Raw genomic sequence first — 16,646 nt, 5'->3', positions numbered from 1 at the left:
GGGTAGAAAATCAAAAACAAAAAAACCAAAAAAAAAAAAACTTTGTATACTATTAAAACAAACAAATGAAAAAGGACAGGTACTATTTCTTTTAATGTAGAGAAAAGTTATTTTAACCAGTCTCTAAATGGATAGACACAGCAAACTCTAGCTTTTGTTAAAACACAAAATTATTAACAAAAAGCTGATCTCAGAGTTTAGACAATTTAGATATTGGTGGAAACAAGCGAAAATAAGGAAATCAGGTTTGCGTTTAGTGCACATATGTGTCACAGTGCATTATGTCACGGTAAAGCCCCCTGGAGCTGTAGACTGGTGTGGTCCGCCTTGTATGAGCTGAACCCAGATCTTCTGGAAGGGCAACAAGAGCTCTTAACTGCTTAGCCATCTCCTCAACCTGGGTTGCAGAGGTTTCTAATGAGAACAAAAGGAAGAGTTGAGGTTTGTTCAGCCTGTGAAATTCTTCAGTTCTTTTTACCTCCCCCTTCAAAAAAGAAAAAAGAGAGAGAGAAAAAAAAATCACTATCATGTAGCTTTTGTAAGTAATGGATATTGCCCAACCCCAAGACTTGTTAAAATGGTTGCGGTTTTTACAGAATGATTTTCAGGTAGTTTTCCTTTGGTGGTCCATACAAATTTAGAACAAGCCCACGTTCTTGTCATTTCAAAGGGAGGCATGTAAGGACTTAAAACAAAATCTTCTGGCCCTGTTATTTGAATCACTATGTTGTTTGGGGGGATTTATGAAAATTTCTGGCTAAATTTCATCATGCTAAGCTGCTGTTACCGAGGGCTCAGATAAGAGGCGCTTCGGGAAGATAGAAGCTGTTGTTTTTTCTCATGGCAATCTCAATACATGCAGCTTGGAGCTGATAAGGCGGCGCCATGGCTTCTTAGGATCCCTGCTTCTTTTTTGTTCCCCTGCCATCTCCATGGGTCACCCTGCCCATGTGGTCCAAGATGGCTCATTATCACATCAGTGCCTTGGCTGAAGGGAAAGGAGAGAGGAGCGGTAGAGTGTGGGCGTACCCATTCTTTCTAAATTACAGTGAAGAAGTTATATACACTGTGCTTGCCCAGAGATTGTTGGCTACATCTCTCTGGGAGAAAGACTGGGAAATATTATCTTCGGAAGTCCAACCATCCAGCCAAATGTTATTACTCTGAAAGAGAGGGAGGGCCATATTTAGATGCCAAGGTCAAAATCGACATCTCTGATACACATAAGGTAGAAGCATCTTTAACCACGTATGTCGTTTTCTGGATTAACAATTTGATGGCTGACAGCTGTGATCTTGAACCCAGTGCTTTGGTGGGAATAGTTAAAAATGCCTGGTCATTTCTTCATCACTACAGTAAGCTACCTCATAAGCAGCTTGCCCATGCTTTCTTCATAGCACCTGACAAGTGGCGTACGCTCTGAGCCTCTTAAGAGTAGGTAAATGACCGCTCAGCTGACCAGAACTAGTAAAAACACTTGGAGATGGTCTACAAGTCCCAGCCACCTGCCTTATCTGCTGATGCACCTCATTTTACTGGATGGACGGTCCATTTTCCCAGTAGGTGGCTGGGAGGCCAAGAGTTAGTTGTGCCTCCCCTCTTCTGGGGTCAGTTCACGTCCATTCCACCTGCAGTTCCTTCAAGCTGTGCCTTCAGTAGTCTCTCCAGCACCTCACCGTGTCGTAACATCTCCACTGCTATGTCCACAGACTGCAGTCATCCTTCATGAGACCGGTGGTTCTCAACCTTCCTAATGCGGCAACCCTTTAATGCAGCTCCTCATATTGGGGTGACCCCCCCCTCCCGTCCCAAATGTAGAATTATTTTTGTTGCTACTTCATAACTGTAATTTGGCTACTGTTATGAATTGTGATGTAAATATCTGATATACAGGGTATCTGATAGGTGACCCCGTGGGATTGAGACCCACTTGCTCTATGAGAACCATTGCTCTAAGGTATTATTAAAGGATTCCTACCTGAACCCCGCCCCTTCGTTTACTTGATTTTTCATCACGCCACATTTTCTATTTTATGTCAGACAGGATAACACAAATGGAGAGTTCTCAATGGGGAATTTTGTTCATTGGGATTGCAGTTTTATATATATTCTTAGGCTCCCAGATGTGTCCAATTTCTCTAGTGTCTTTGCATTTTGTCTCACTGTCTTGGGGTCTTCCTAACGACTCGGACTTTATCTTTGGGTATACTAGTATCTAATGCTAGACTGGGTCTTCTTGTACATGTTGGAAGGTGTTATGTTATCCGATGATTGAGTCTCAGCTTTTATAACTATGATCTTTTCCCTCTTCCTTTGCCCCACTTCCTGTTGAGACAGGGATGTTGGAAGTGATTCAGGCCAGAGGACCTTCTGTTGCATCTGGACAGGCTGTAGCGTTTTCCTTTCTACTACAAAGCAGACCTTTGTGCACAAGGTGCTGTGTGTGAATTTCCGACTTAGTCTTCTTTGCTTTAGTTAGGGTTTCTATTGCGGTGATAAAACTCCATGACCAGAAGCGACTTGGAGATGAAGAGTTCATTTCATCTCACACATCATCCAAGTCACAGTCCATCACTGAGGGGATTCATGGCAGGAACTCAAGCAGGGCAGGAACCTGGAGGTAGAAGCGGATGCAGAGGCCATGGACAAGTGCTGCTTACTGCCTTGTGCCCCAATGGCTTCCTCAGCCTGCTTTCTTTTTTTTTTTTTTTTTTTTTTTTTTTTTGGTTCTTTTTTTTCGGAGCTGGGGACCGAACCCAGGGCCTTGCGCTTCCTAGGTAAGCGCTCTACCACTGAGCTAAATCCCCAGCCCCAGCCTGCTTTCTTAACTACCCAAGGACTACCTGCCTAGAGGTGACACTACTCACAATGGGCCAGGAATACCTACAAGAACTTAAGAAGCCTTGCCACACGGCATTTTCTCAACTGAGGTCCCTGTCCCCAAATGAATGATTCCAGGTTCTGTCATGTTAGCACAGCACACTTTTCTACCATATTACCTGAGCCTTGAGAGTGAGATCTAAGCCAGCTGAGCGGAATTGCCAGGCACCTCCTCCTTGGTAATTTCTGAGCCTTCAAGGCTTCTGCTCCTGGGAAGCTCACCTCTGCTGCTCTCTTTGGCTTTGCCTATTCCTGCAAATTTCCAGGTTGTGGTCAGCTCTCTGTTGGGAGTTAACTGATGGCTCCATGATATTACTGAGTCTCGGTATGGGTCAGCTTTCCTGTTGTCAGGGCAGGGGGGACCATTTCAGTTTCTTTGATGTCTGAGCTGACACGTCGATTGATTTTATTATAGCTCACACTTAACCGACATCCCAGTGACCCCGTGGAAATATACAAGGATACACATGGCGCTGCACACACCCCTGTTTTCTGCTCATTTCTCATTTCTTACCACAGCATCACAGAGAAGGTGCGAATATCTAGCAGCTTCGCCTTCCCGTGCTCCGTTCCAGCCCCGCAAGCTGCTCTGATGCCTTCTATTTGCCTGATAAACTCTGACCACTGTGCCTCTGTCACTGCTTCTGTGTAGAATGTGTTTTCTTAGATATTCTCAGCGCGGCACACTGCATCTTCCTCAGGTCTTAGACGAAGGTACCCCGTCAGTAAGATGCTTTGTGTAGATTTTTATCAAGCCTGTTTAAGACAAAGCCCTGCCTCTTTATGCTGCATCCCCTATCTTCCTTCTATTCTTCGTGTGTCTCATAGCGCTCGCGATGGTGCTCCTTACTGTCTGAATGCATTGTCTGTGTACACTACAAGATGGGGTGGGAGAAACTTGGGGCTTTTGCACTTAACAGTTCAACATGGTAGGAGAAGAATGCCTGAGTCAGTGAAGTGCTTGCTTCATAAGTGTGAGGGCAGAAGTGTCATTCCCAGAACTCATGTCCAAGCAGCTAAGCACGGTGACATATTACATTTGTAATCCTTGTAATGCTGGGGGCACAGAGACAGGACGATCCCTGGGACATGCTTGCCAGAGAGGCTAGCCTAGTCATTAAGTTTCCAGTTAACGAGTGAGTCTATCCTGAAGAATGTAGCCAGGACTTCTGAGGATGATATATGGAGTTGAGCTCGACTTTCCACAATGTGCTTATGCACATGAGTGTACTCAATCCCACATAAGCATGTGCACACAAGGGAAGAATACCATATATACAACTTACCATGCCAGAGAGAGAGAGAGAGAGAGAGAGAGAGAGAGAGAGAGAGAGAGAGAGAGAGCGCTTTTAGTAAGGGATACTTGAACAGTAAATATGACAGTCATTCTTCTTGAGTTTTATGTTCAGTTTAGAGATAGAATGCATAAGCAGGAGATAAGGAAATGTAAAATGTTTAGCTTTGGGTGAACCAGATACTGAGAGGGATTCTTTATAAAATGATGGATAGGCCTGGGAATGTAGGCCATTTGTATTTCAGGTCTGTCCCCTGTGACATGGGCTTCCATTTTGAAGTAGACAGAAGTCTTTCAATCCAGGTTTCTTGCCAATTTTTTTTTCTCTCCTATTTGCGAAGTGCCATAATTCTGACTTCAGTTACTTCCTCTGCAATCATGAGACGGGGAAGAATGTTATGTAAAAAAGCCTCCTGACAATTTGTCACATTACTTAAGTCTAGCAAAAGATTAGAAACCCTTTCAAGCCAGCATTTCAGGATGATTTCCAAAGACTACACATCGAGACTGTTTTCCTTCTTCCTCAGAAAGCTTTTGAAAATTTGCAAGTGCTTCAGTCTGCCATGTGTTCTTAAAGAATATGATTTGAAGCCTCACGAACATTATACGCCTTTATTGTGGATCCTGCAGACAGCTGCCAGTCATTAGCTGATTGGATGCAACTGCTGATAGGTGATGGCTCTCGCAGTGACGGTGCAGTTAATTTATTCTTTAAATCTTCGTGGGGGACACATGATACTGATCGAGACATTGTCTCAGTGGCTTGAGAATATCAAAAGGCTCGTAGGCACCGTCCACTGGAGACTTCACAATGATTTTTCATTCCTGTGCTAAGCAGGGGCAATTCCCTATGATGGTTGCTGTAATGGACAAGTCATGCTGGATCTGAAAGATTTGTTTCTTTATTTAATGCAGTACATTTTCCTAAGCCAGCTGATACACACATGCTTACAAAAATCATTTTTTAATCCATCACAAAGCATGTAAACCCGTGATTTCTTCCTCTTTGGCCTCTGGCTGTTTCTGATGCTCTTTGTGGGGGACAGGCAGAATTGGCATTTGTCACCTTGGCTTCCAGGGCTGCACAGTGTGTCTCTCCTTTCACCCAGCTCCTGGTCATTCTCTCTTATGGGTTTGGCCTCTCCTGACCTTGTCTTTGTTTCCTCTCTCTGGTATATATAGTGTCGCCTGCAACGTAAGTGAACAGTGTGGAGGAAGCTTAAATAATTATTGGCTTTTGAAATGATGTTTCTGTGACCTCCTGGTTCTAAGAGCTTTTCCTTCTTGGGGATCATCCGGTATCTCATTTTATCACTTCTAGGTTCAAATCCCAACTCTGTAAAAACTTGTATTAATAGGCGATCATCAAAGATTAAGCATTATTGTAAATGTGAATACACAAACATAAAAATGAATGATAATATATACGCAATCCTGTCTGCTAAAACACTGAACGCAAACAAAAACCCATTAGAATTTTTTTAAGCTAAACATTTCTTGATTAAACAGTTCTCTGAGATTGACAGTGTAACTTAGCTTGCAGAATGCTTGTTGGCATGCACAAAGCTTTACATTTGAAACCCAGCACTGCATACTCTGTGCCTGGTTTCTCAGGCCGGAGATCACAGCACTCAGGAGAGGGAAGCTGGAAGATCTGACTTCAGGATCATCCTGAGCTATGCAGTTTAAGGTCAACCCAAGCCCCATGAAAATCTGACTCAATAAATATATAAATATTAAGCAAATACTTAAATAATAAATAAGACCAGGGCTCTTGGCTACCTTTAGCGAACATATGACTGGAATTTCTGATTGTTTCGATGAAGGTTTTTAAAACTGTGAGCAATTAAGCAGTTCATGTTATCCTGAGGATACTTTCCCAAGCTAAAGTTGGTCCTTAATTCCTTTTGGCTTATGCAAACATGTGAATGTAGCTATAAAAGGTGGCCATACAGTGGTTGGTTCTCATATTTATAACTCTCTGGTCATTTGGGAATCCTCAATGTGTGCATCCCAAAATAAATGACATTTTTTAAAAACTGGTATCTATATAGAAAGCTATAGATAAGAAACCTGTTTTCAATTCTGCATCGTTTAACAAGTTCTCTTCCTTCTTGGGTGACTGCAAAAGTGACTGATTGGTTTCAACATCATATGCTTTCGAATTACAAAACAAATACACATACACATATTGCCTCCACATTCCTGTGTCAAAAGCTTTTGACATTTCATTATTAGCTGTGTGTATTGTATTGGTTTAGCTCTGGATAGCTCCCCCTTTCTGAATCGAGAGTCTTTGTGTTGGACTGGCTAGCCTGGAAATCACTGTGTGTGTGTGTGTGTGTGTGTGTGTGTGTGTGTGTGTGTGTGTGTGTGTGTGTGAAGAATAATATTTTGTTCAAGGAATAATTGAAAGTTTGCCTGAAATCTAAGTCTCTATGTGAAAGTTGACATTTGTGCTTTTCTGTTTCTACGTGAGACTCCTCTGTGACTATGGTATAGTATAATTAAGCAGCTAGATTTATGGACATGGATAAGAGTTCTATTTATGCAGTAATTTATCATAGCACGTCAAAGGAAAGGTAGAAACTTTTCAAAAGAGGTTCATATTATATAAAATATTAAAGTGATCAATGATGTCAAGAAGAAAAACACAGTTGTACTTCAAGGCTGACTGGCTGGACAAAAACGCTTTTAAAACAGTCATTGACTTAGAAAAACATCAGAACAAACTTTGAACACCCTTGTAAGAAGAGAGTGAAATGAACTCGTAGAGGCTAATGTGAAAAAAGTGGTGTCAGAAATGAAGTTGGGATCCCATAGGGTAGAATGAGTCTGTGTTCATTTTCCTTCTCAGCCCCTTGTTTATTGAGTCGGGCAGAAAAAACCAAAACAAACAAAAACCAAAACAAAGCAAAACAAACAAAATGGCCTCAGCAGGTCAGTTGTAGTGCATGTCTGTAATCCCAGAAACCAGGAGACAAAGGTCTTTGGATCTCTGAGTTTGAGGCCAGGTTTACAAAGTGAGTTCCAGGTCAGCCAGGGCTACACAAAGTAACCTTGTCTAAGAAGTCAATGGTGATGATGATGATGGTGATGGTGATGGTGGTGATGATGGTGATACAAATAAAGATTAACAGAAGAAGTGAAATAGCACTGTTATGTAATTGGCTGTAATAAGTCAGGCTATTAGCAAATGTCCTTTAAAAATATTCAAATATTCAAAATATACAATTCTTGAGAAATGTAAGAGTAAGCCTTTTCAAATTGAAATTAAAAACCCACAGAACTTCAAAGGCCTTTCATTACTTCAAGAATGTAAAAGTACATAGACAGAGGCATGCAGAGCTCTGTGAAATTCAAGACCAACTTCATATATAAATAAACATATATGTGTATATAGTGAGATCTATATACAATATATTAATATATTTAATGTGTGTGTGTGTGTGTGTGTGTGTGTGTGTGTGTGTGGAGAGAGAGAGAGAGAGAGAGAGAGAGAGAGAGAGAGAGAGAGAGAGAATGTTGTAGGCAAGCCAGTGCTGCAGGGTGAGACCCTGTGTCAATAAAATAAAATAAACAAACAAGAGAAAGATCCCAACCTTTTTGTTCTTCACTTAGCTGTAAAAAAATTTTTTTTGGCAAAAAATAACAAGCCATAACACAATGCAATGCCCACAACCCTAAGGTGTTTTATAGAGGACATTGTTCCTGTCTCTGTATTTCAGATTATTTATAACAAATATCTAGTATGTTTCTGGGCTTTTAAGTTCCCTCTGTCCTGAACTTACCATTACCTTAGGCTATAACAATTTATGTTCTGAAGAAATTGAAACCAGTCAGCCTCTAGATAGAATAATCCTGAAATTAGATTCTTCTTCCTTCCATATTTTGTTCCTTCAAAACGGTGTATTGTTCTTTCTTAATTAAACCTTTGTAGAAAGATGTTCATTAAAGGTAACATTATAGAAAGTAAATGTATGTATGCTTATATTTTTGTAAAAGGATATTTTGTTAAAGGATAGGACCAAGCGCCTATTTGAGAGTTGAGGAAACAGTCCCGCCCCAGGGCCGCATCACTCCGCACATGTTTTGGCCCTCTTCTCTTTTCATTCTCCTTCTGTGCTAGATCCTCAGATGTGTTGGAAGTAAGAGTTAGCATGCAGGCATTTTCCTTTCAGATTCCTGTCTCAAAAGGTCTTGACATTTCACTCTTAGATATATGTATTTCATTGTTTTTCCTCTGGATAGTTCCCCTTTTCTGAATCAAGAGTGTTCATGTAGCACAGGCTAGCCTGAAATTTAATGTATAGCCCAGGCTGCCCATCTTTCTGTCCCTGTTTCCACTAAATGCTGGAAATACATAATGTGACCTGAACTGCTAAACTTGTAGATGACAGAGAGAGAAAGGGAGAGAGAGAGAGAGAGAGAGAGAGAGAGAGAGAGAGAGAGAGAGAGAATGAATTACTAGAGAATGATTTCAGTTTGTATTAAAGAAGTGTTCAACCACTGAGAGAACAGCCTATCCGTGTTTTATTTTGAGACAGTCTTAAATTATGATGTAGGTATTAAACTCTTCGGGCTCAGTTTCCCAGGTGGCTAGGGTTAGAGATTCCTGCATCCCCTATTCGAAGTTAAGTTTTGTTGTCATTGTTGTCATTGTTTTGAGCTAGGGTTTCAGTCTGTACTCTAGACTGGCCTGGATCTCTCTGGGGAGCCCAGGCTCAATAAACTCCAGTAGCAATCATCCGGCCTCAGTGTTCAAGCCCGACTAAGTGTTGGACTTAAAAGTGATGGACCACCACAATTGACTCTGTAGATCTTCCTTATCACTAGAATTTGTTACTGAGAGACACATGCAAGTGAAGGGCATCCTCACACCTCAGAGCTTTCTTGTATTTTTGGATTCCCAGTGTCCTGCAATGTGCAGACCTTACCATTGCCTCACTCTCCCACCTCTTACTACGTGCATTCAGTTTCTTTGTATTTTTTAAACCCAGTGTTTTCAAGGGTTCTGCACAAAAAATATTCTTCAGAGGCTAAATCTGTTAAGGAGTAAAATTAGACTTGGAATTTGTGAGCTTTTGGTTGTTTGTTTTTTTGTTTTTGTTTTTGTTTTTCCTTGCTTGCTTGCTTGCTTTTTAACCATAATAGTGATTTTAGAATATTTGGTTTTCAAGCAAATGAAAAGGAAGTTATTAATGGTTAAGTTATGGATTCTATCATGTGCTCATTAGTTATTTTTCCCTCGAAGAAAAGCAACTAAAGAAGGGAAGGGTTGACTTTGCTCTAAGTGTGAGGCTGAAGTCATCCATCCATTGCTGTGCGGAAAGCTTGAGGCACTTGGCCACATTGTATCCACAGATGGAGAGACAGGAGAACACTGATGTTCATTTGTTTCATTTTTAGTCAGTCCAGACACCAATTCTGTAAAATGGTAAGACCCGTGTCTTAAGACCAGTGTTCCTACCTCCCTTAACTCAGTGTAGAAACTGGCCCACAGTCACACCCAGCGTTTTGTTTCTAAAGTAATTCTAAATCCTGATAGTCAATATACACCATCAACATGCACAAAATTAAATTGAAAATATTCACCTTGTATAAAGCTTGTATAAAGCTAAATACGTTACGTTTTACCTGTTAGCTTATAGATAATGTAACACATAAAATACATTTTTCAACAGAACAAATACCATCTGCTTTTGGAAATAACAGCTTTAGCCTTTTACATATAGAGGAACCTCTTTTGATTATGGGTTTCCACAAAGTCTAAATACTGGAAAATATAAAATGCTCAAATCATGTAATTATTTTAAAAGGTCAGATGTAGAGAAATACTTTGGTGTAATTCTATGAAAAGGTGGCAGAAGGAAATATATGATTATTTTTTATTTTTATACATTTTGATAATGGGTAAGAAATTCACTTTTATTTGTATAAATCATTATCAAATTCATTTCTAATTTTCAAAATAAGATCATTATCAAAGAGTATCTAGCATAAAATTATACTATATACTTACAACATAAAACCATTTTAATAAATACTATGCACTTAAATATTTAAAAAGTCTTATTTAAAGTTTTCTTAAAGAATAAGATTGATCAATTAGGAAACCATGTATAGATTTATAAAACAAATAAACATTGATCACACATAGTCAAATGTGATGTGCACGCACACACACACATACACACACACCTATATACAGAAGAGACAGACAGACACTTCTTTTGACGGTAGAATGAATTATATAGGTTCTAATTTGTAGGCACATTGACTGCCATTCTGATAATTCATTTGTCTATCATAAACAACGTATTCAATGTCAATGATACTAATCACTGTGGACCGTGAATGCCTTCTTTGCTGGCATTAGAGGTGTGCACTTCAGTTAGGAAAAGTATTCATGTGGTGTTGTTAGAGAGAAATAGCTGCTTCAGAGGTTGAGCATATCAACCAAGTTACGTTCTGTGGGCACAGTAGTCGGTTTCTAGAAAGGGATATCAGTGACCCACCAGCAAAGGACATGTGGTCTAAATAGATAAAACTTTGTAATTTCCAACAGTGCAAATACTGCCTGTGCTTTACATTTACTTATTTTTAACATTTTTTATTAATGGTTTGAATTATGTTCTTTCTTTTTGTTAAGACTGATGACATTGTTCATTATATATTCATATAAATATTGAAAATTTAAAACAGTACTTAATGTGCTAATATTCTCATTATATAAGCATATAATTACTTCTTTTATATAACACATGTACTCTGCATTTTTCTCGCCGACATTCACAGTGATGTGTTGAAATTTTCCTGTTGTTTTCAACATTGACCTTCTGTTATTTCGAAGGAACATTATAGAATTCTAAAGTCTCCCTGTTCTTTCTTGTTTTGTTTTGTTTTTGTTTTTGTAGCATTGTGATTCTCAGACACTTTAGGGGAGGTTGATACAACTATTCAGCCCTTACTGAACCAATTGAGTATGATATAAAGAGGTTCTGTACATGTCATTCTAATGTACATTCACCATGTGCTTTTTCTCCCTTCTTTTGACAAGGGTTTACTTATATTGCTTGAGGAGAGATTTAATGCTTGGCTGCTCCCAAATTCTTCCCTGTCTAGTCACTATATTAGAAAATTGCAAATGTATTGTCCATTCTTTTTATCTCACACACCTGTTGCTGATTAATAAGAAACTCTTGATAGGCCACATTATGATTAGCGATTAGGCATAAAAAAATGGAAAGAGGCATCATTGACAAATTTTATGCAAATGAGAAATTAATGGATGAGAGCAAGTGCAGGTAAAACCAAGTTTCAAGTATCATGACCCGTACTGGCCGGTTCTCTTTGCTAGGGTTAAAAGGATGGCCCATAATTAATGTTGTAGAATTTGTTGAGGCTCTTAGGTGGTACACTAATGCTAAAACAAGGGGTGGTATACATGAATAGCAAAATATACATGTGGATATTGGAGTTCTGCAGCATAAACAACATCAGAACTAATGCTATTGTATCTTGAAAGACTGAAATTGTCTTATCATTTTATTATTGTTTCAGATAAGCACACATTTAGTCCAAGTTCTACTTGATCTATCCAAATTTAAAGTAGGAAGGGTAAAAGTGCTTTTTTATACAATAAAACTACTGTAAATAAAATTTGGATTATGTATTCTGGTATCAATCATAGTTAACCCCACACACCTCATTCATTCCATATTTGAAGTGGACATTAGATGCCACTCATTTGGCTGTCACTTGCAGTTAACCAAGGCATAATCAGTTTCAGAAAAATGAATTCTTCTTGGATGGAAGGATTTCTTTTGTCCCCAGAATCATATGTAGCAATGATTAGAAGATTAATGAAAAAAGATTAGTCTCCCAGTGTTGACCTCCTTCAATTTTTCTTCTGATAGCAGGAACAAAATCTACAAAACTACATACAGTTCACATTTACCTTCGTCTTGATGGTCACATAGTTTCATTGCTCTGGCTTTCCCCCATTTTCCATTGCAGTTGAGATTAGTTTAATATAATTAACCTTTGTGTTTGGTGTTGATGTCTATTTATGTTACAATCTGAGCAGCAGTGTTTGCAGACCATGTCTGATGTGTAAGCATTTTACAACGGTTAAAATACAAAGGGCTTTTGGAACCAGACAGGACAGACATATCTCTGTGCTTTCCAAGGCTTTTCAGTGCCTCTTCGGGAAAGTGTATGTTGTCTTTATTCTGAAGAAATATCAGATGCATACAAAATTTTGCCTGAGAATGGTGTTTAATCTGAATAGAAGCATTTCTTACCAGTATACTTAGGGACAGATCCTTTCCTTATTTTCTTTTGCATTGAGGGGTGGGGTGGGTAGAGAAATACTGGGAATGTGTCAACTTCCAATCTTTCTTGGAAAAAAGATAGCTTTTTGATTCTACACAACTAATTTAAAATCGGAGAAAACAAAACTTTGGGATTTTTCCTTTTAACATACATAAGTATTTTAATTTTTGAAGATACTTAAATGTTAGATTTTTAGGTGGGATCTAAAGATATAGTTTAAACTTATAAAGTTAAAAATAAACCTTCACTCAGAGCAACAGTCCTTACCAAATTTGGGTCTGGCTATTGTTTTGGATGAAATGAAAATGCTTGAACAGTAACCCAAAGTGGCATGCTCATTCTGTTGTGCACAACCTAAGGGTTAAGTAGTTAAAGATCAAATATTAATGTTAAGAGATGCATTTACAGTTTTCATATCTTTTCATACTGCAGTGTATGTTAAATCATGAGATTTGTGATAATTTAACACTAAATCAATATATAGAAGTTCTCCAAATTTTAATATGTAGTGACTACTTTTTAATAGAAGTTCATCTACTCGGATTAGTTTTGTGAAGCACCAGAGATAGAAGATTGCCATCATTTCAGTTTGAGTTTACTTTGTAGACTTAAAAAATACTTGAAGATCTGAAGGCTAACTTTGGGACATTGGAGGTATTTATGGCTATGGTTGATCATGGTTTCAAGAAGGACCTCACATTTGATTTTCTCCTTAGAAGACTAATTGCTCTTCAGCTAATACGGTCTTTCAGTGAGCAGAAAACAAATCCTGACAGATTGTGGGCTGAGTACAAGACGAACTTTCATTGCAAATTAAGTTCAACTTTCTCCTCAGTGGATACATGTTGCATATGTTTGAATGCCTTGTGAAGGGTCTTGGTGTAAATGCAAGTCCTTCATATCCTGAATTTTAACTTTCTATTTATTTTGAGAATAACTTTATAGACCTGTTCTTTTTATTTGCCTGAACTTTTCCCAGCATTATATAGAAGGCCTAGTAGCCTTTGCTTAATATGCCCAACATGTCCTAATCCTTGGGTATGCTCTAGAGTAATTAAACAGTATCGATTAAATTCCATCTCGTGTGAGGAATGTTCACATTGTCAGTGGGAGAACACCATAGGCAGTGCTTTAGACAGTAACCGTTTGTTGACACATATTAAATATGGTCCATGTTCAATATATAACCTAAAAAATAACCAATCATGTGTGTCTCAGGATGTCTTTGAAGTGACCCAACTCCAAAATCATAAACTTATTTAAGACATAAACTTTTGAGTGCAGGACTCTGCTTTTTTTCTAACTCCTAAGATGGATCTCCAGCAGGGACTTTGCAGATGACAGTGTCCATTCACAACAGCAAGAGGCGGGGCGTGCCTGAAAGTCCATATTCTCTTGACTCGTTTCTATTTATAAACCTCTTTCCCCTGTTAAACATGTTACCTTTCCTTTGCAGTCCTGCAGGAGATTAATTAATTACTAAGAACTTCCTCTATAAAATGGCTGAGATATAGTCTTCTTTTGTATTATATGTTTTTTTTAATTTGTAGTATTCTTTGATAAATAAATCCTCACCATTTTGAGGTTCTCATATCCTCTTCCTCCTGCTTCTCATTCTCTTCCTCTTGACCTCCCCCCTCAGGCACCTTTTAAATTGTATCTGGGGAATTTTTGAGAGGAGGGGTCTTATTTTACTCTATAGTGTTCATGTTCTTCTGTTAATTTTACTTGCTCAAATGCCATTGATTGATCTAGTTTTTTCACCCAAGTTGTTGTGTAGCACAGACTGACATTAAATCCAGTGTTGAGTAACCATGGACCTCTGATTCTCTTGTTTATAACTCACCAGAACTGGGCACAGCTACTGCTGTCGTCCTGTGTGGCTATCTTTGAAATGTAACTTTTGAAATTTCTTGGTGTTTATCTTTCTGTTTGGAAAATCTGATAACACAATCTACTTTCAACTTCCTCAGAGCTATTCGGTGAATGATTCTAAAATATTGATTGGAATTGCATAGAATTCTTGGTTAACTTATAGAGAATTGTCAATTTTATTAGTAAGGATGGCTTGTTTAATATGGTCCAATTTCTCAAGCAGTTGAAAGAACAGAATAAGTTCCAATGAGTAATTCTCTGCCTTTCTCATACTGAAGTAAATCAGTGAGCACGTAAATTTTAATTTTTAATGCTTCATCTTAAAGTGTTTTCCTTTTACCCATAATATATGTATTTGCATATTTCAGCTGAAATTTAAATGGTTTTTCAATTCAAGTATGACTTTCTTTCACTTTATCAATTTCAGTTTTAAAGTTTCAGCTTTATCATTGAAACTTGAAAAATGAACTTTACCATGAAAATAATCATCTTCTAGTTTACTAAATTTGTCAAGGTCATATTCTCTGAGGTAACTTTATCTTTTCGTAAGTGGCTTTTGAATTTATTTACTGTCCTCTGTTGCTAACATCTATGAAAAAGGATAATCACATTTTTGTTTAAAGGGAACACTGGGAGCAGTTTTCATACCCCAAATTCCTGTGACAGTTTTACTCTTAATTTTGGCATCTCTTCGAATGTATTTTGACTGACAGAGAGGAACAGAGATCTAGGGAGAAAGGATTTGGAGAGGGAATTATATGTCATTGAACACCATGACGTCCTCTATGACATTCGTTCAGCCAGAGGCGAGTACTGCTGGAATAAAGATGGTCCTGTGTGTTCTTATACGTGGAGAGGACACTATGTTATGCTGAACCTGATAATGTCTTGGGCTCTGTGCTGTGAGAGGACCTTTTACTTGAGAAGCTGGAGTGGAAGGTACTCTAAGGAAAAAGATCTCCCCTAAGATTGAATACTAGGACCATTTTAATTTTGTCTTCAATTCTCCCGTTTAACACGATGAAGGGAGTTGTTGGCGTTCTGTGAGTTTTACAGTGAGTGTCTTTGGGTTTTGTTTGTTGTTTGTTTGGTCAAATCTCTGGTGTGGTTTTGCTTCGTTTGTAGCACAGTCTCTGACAATCTGTCTGAGGCTGGGATTCTGTGGGGCTATGTCTGGTATGACCCACCCGCCTTCTCCTGGAGGCCGAGGAGTTCTGGGTGTCCCTTGTTCTTTCCTTCCTTCTTTCTTTAGTAGGTGGCGTTGGTTAAAACAGTTTTATGATGTGTGATGAGTTGGGTAGTTTTCTCCTTTTCTTTTTCCAGATACAGTAGGGAATGGCTTAATTGTGTGTGAGATTCACATTTCATCAACAAGCAGGAACTCTCTTCACGTCTCAGCTTTACCCGTTACCTCAACAACCATTTGAAACTTCCAGTTTCTTTTCCCCCTTTGAAGTAGCCCTCTCTTCTGCTCTTGTCCTGCTGCAGACCCTCCATGTTTTGTCATTGGGTTTCTGAAGTTACTCTCCGCCGAGCAGTCTCTTTCTTATTGTTTTCTGTTTTGTTTTGAGATGGCATCTCACTGGCCCTGAACTTACCTTAGAGCTGAAGAAAACCCTGCTTCAATGATGACAGCTTCGGCTTCTCCTGCTTCCACCTCTTCCCTTCTGGGATTACAGATGCCTGATGTATGTGGTGCTAAGGATGCACCCTAGGGCTTCCTGCATGTGGGAATTCCTACTAGTGAATGGCCCACCACCGTAGGTCCGTCTTGCTCTTGTTCTGTTTCAGTGAGGGTCTGCCTGGGAGAGGGCAATGGCGTTCATCCCAGTATATTAACTGTCACAGAACTGACTCTCTGAAATCCTGTCCTGATGATTTGAATGAAATGCACTCCATATTGCATGCTATAACTCAGTGTCCCTGTATGTGGAATCCGGTTCATGTCCGTGTCTTGATCTTGTTTTCTTCGTATCCATTCACCTGACTACTTGTAGTTGGAAACTTTCAACTTCATTTATCATCATTCTGTTTTTCCCACTGGCGTCTCAACTCTTCCCAGGACCTGACTCCTTATACCATAGCTCTTACGTGCTCTCATTTCTCTACTTTTATGTTAGACTGACATAACTTTATTCTGCCATTATTTGTGGTACTTACCACCCTCTAAAATAGGGTGTATTACATATATCTGTTTGTCTCTCGCCATAAATGTGTGCTCCTCATCAGTGTTAGGGTCACACATGTGCCACCGATGCAT

The 16,646-nt window shown here is 39.0% G+C and overlaps 1 protein-coding gene across 4 annotated transcripts in view; it reads left to right on the top strand.

Moving 5' to 3' along the window:
• Positions 1-16,646, top strand: part of Tmtc2 (transmembrane O-mannosyltransferase targeting cadherins 2) — a 414,906-nt gene that overhangs the window by 212,959 nt on the left and 185,301 nt on the right. The window lies entirely within an intron of this gene.

The sequence above is a fragment of the Rattus norvegicus genome, chromosome 7 (assembly GCF_036323735.1).
Source record: "Rattus norvegicus strain BN/NHsdMcwi chromosome 7, GRCr8, whole genome shotgun sequence".
NCBI classification, from domain to species: Eukaryota; Metazoa; Chordata; class Mammalia; order Rodentia; family Muridae; genus Rattus; species Rattus norvegicus.
Note: the sequence above shows the minus strand (reverse complement) of the source record. Positions and strands in the feature narration are given on the sequence as shown.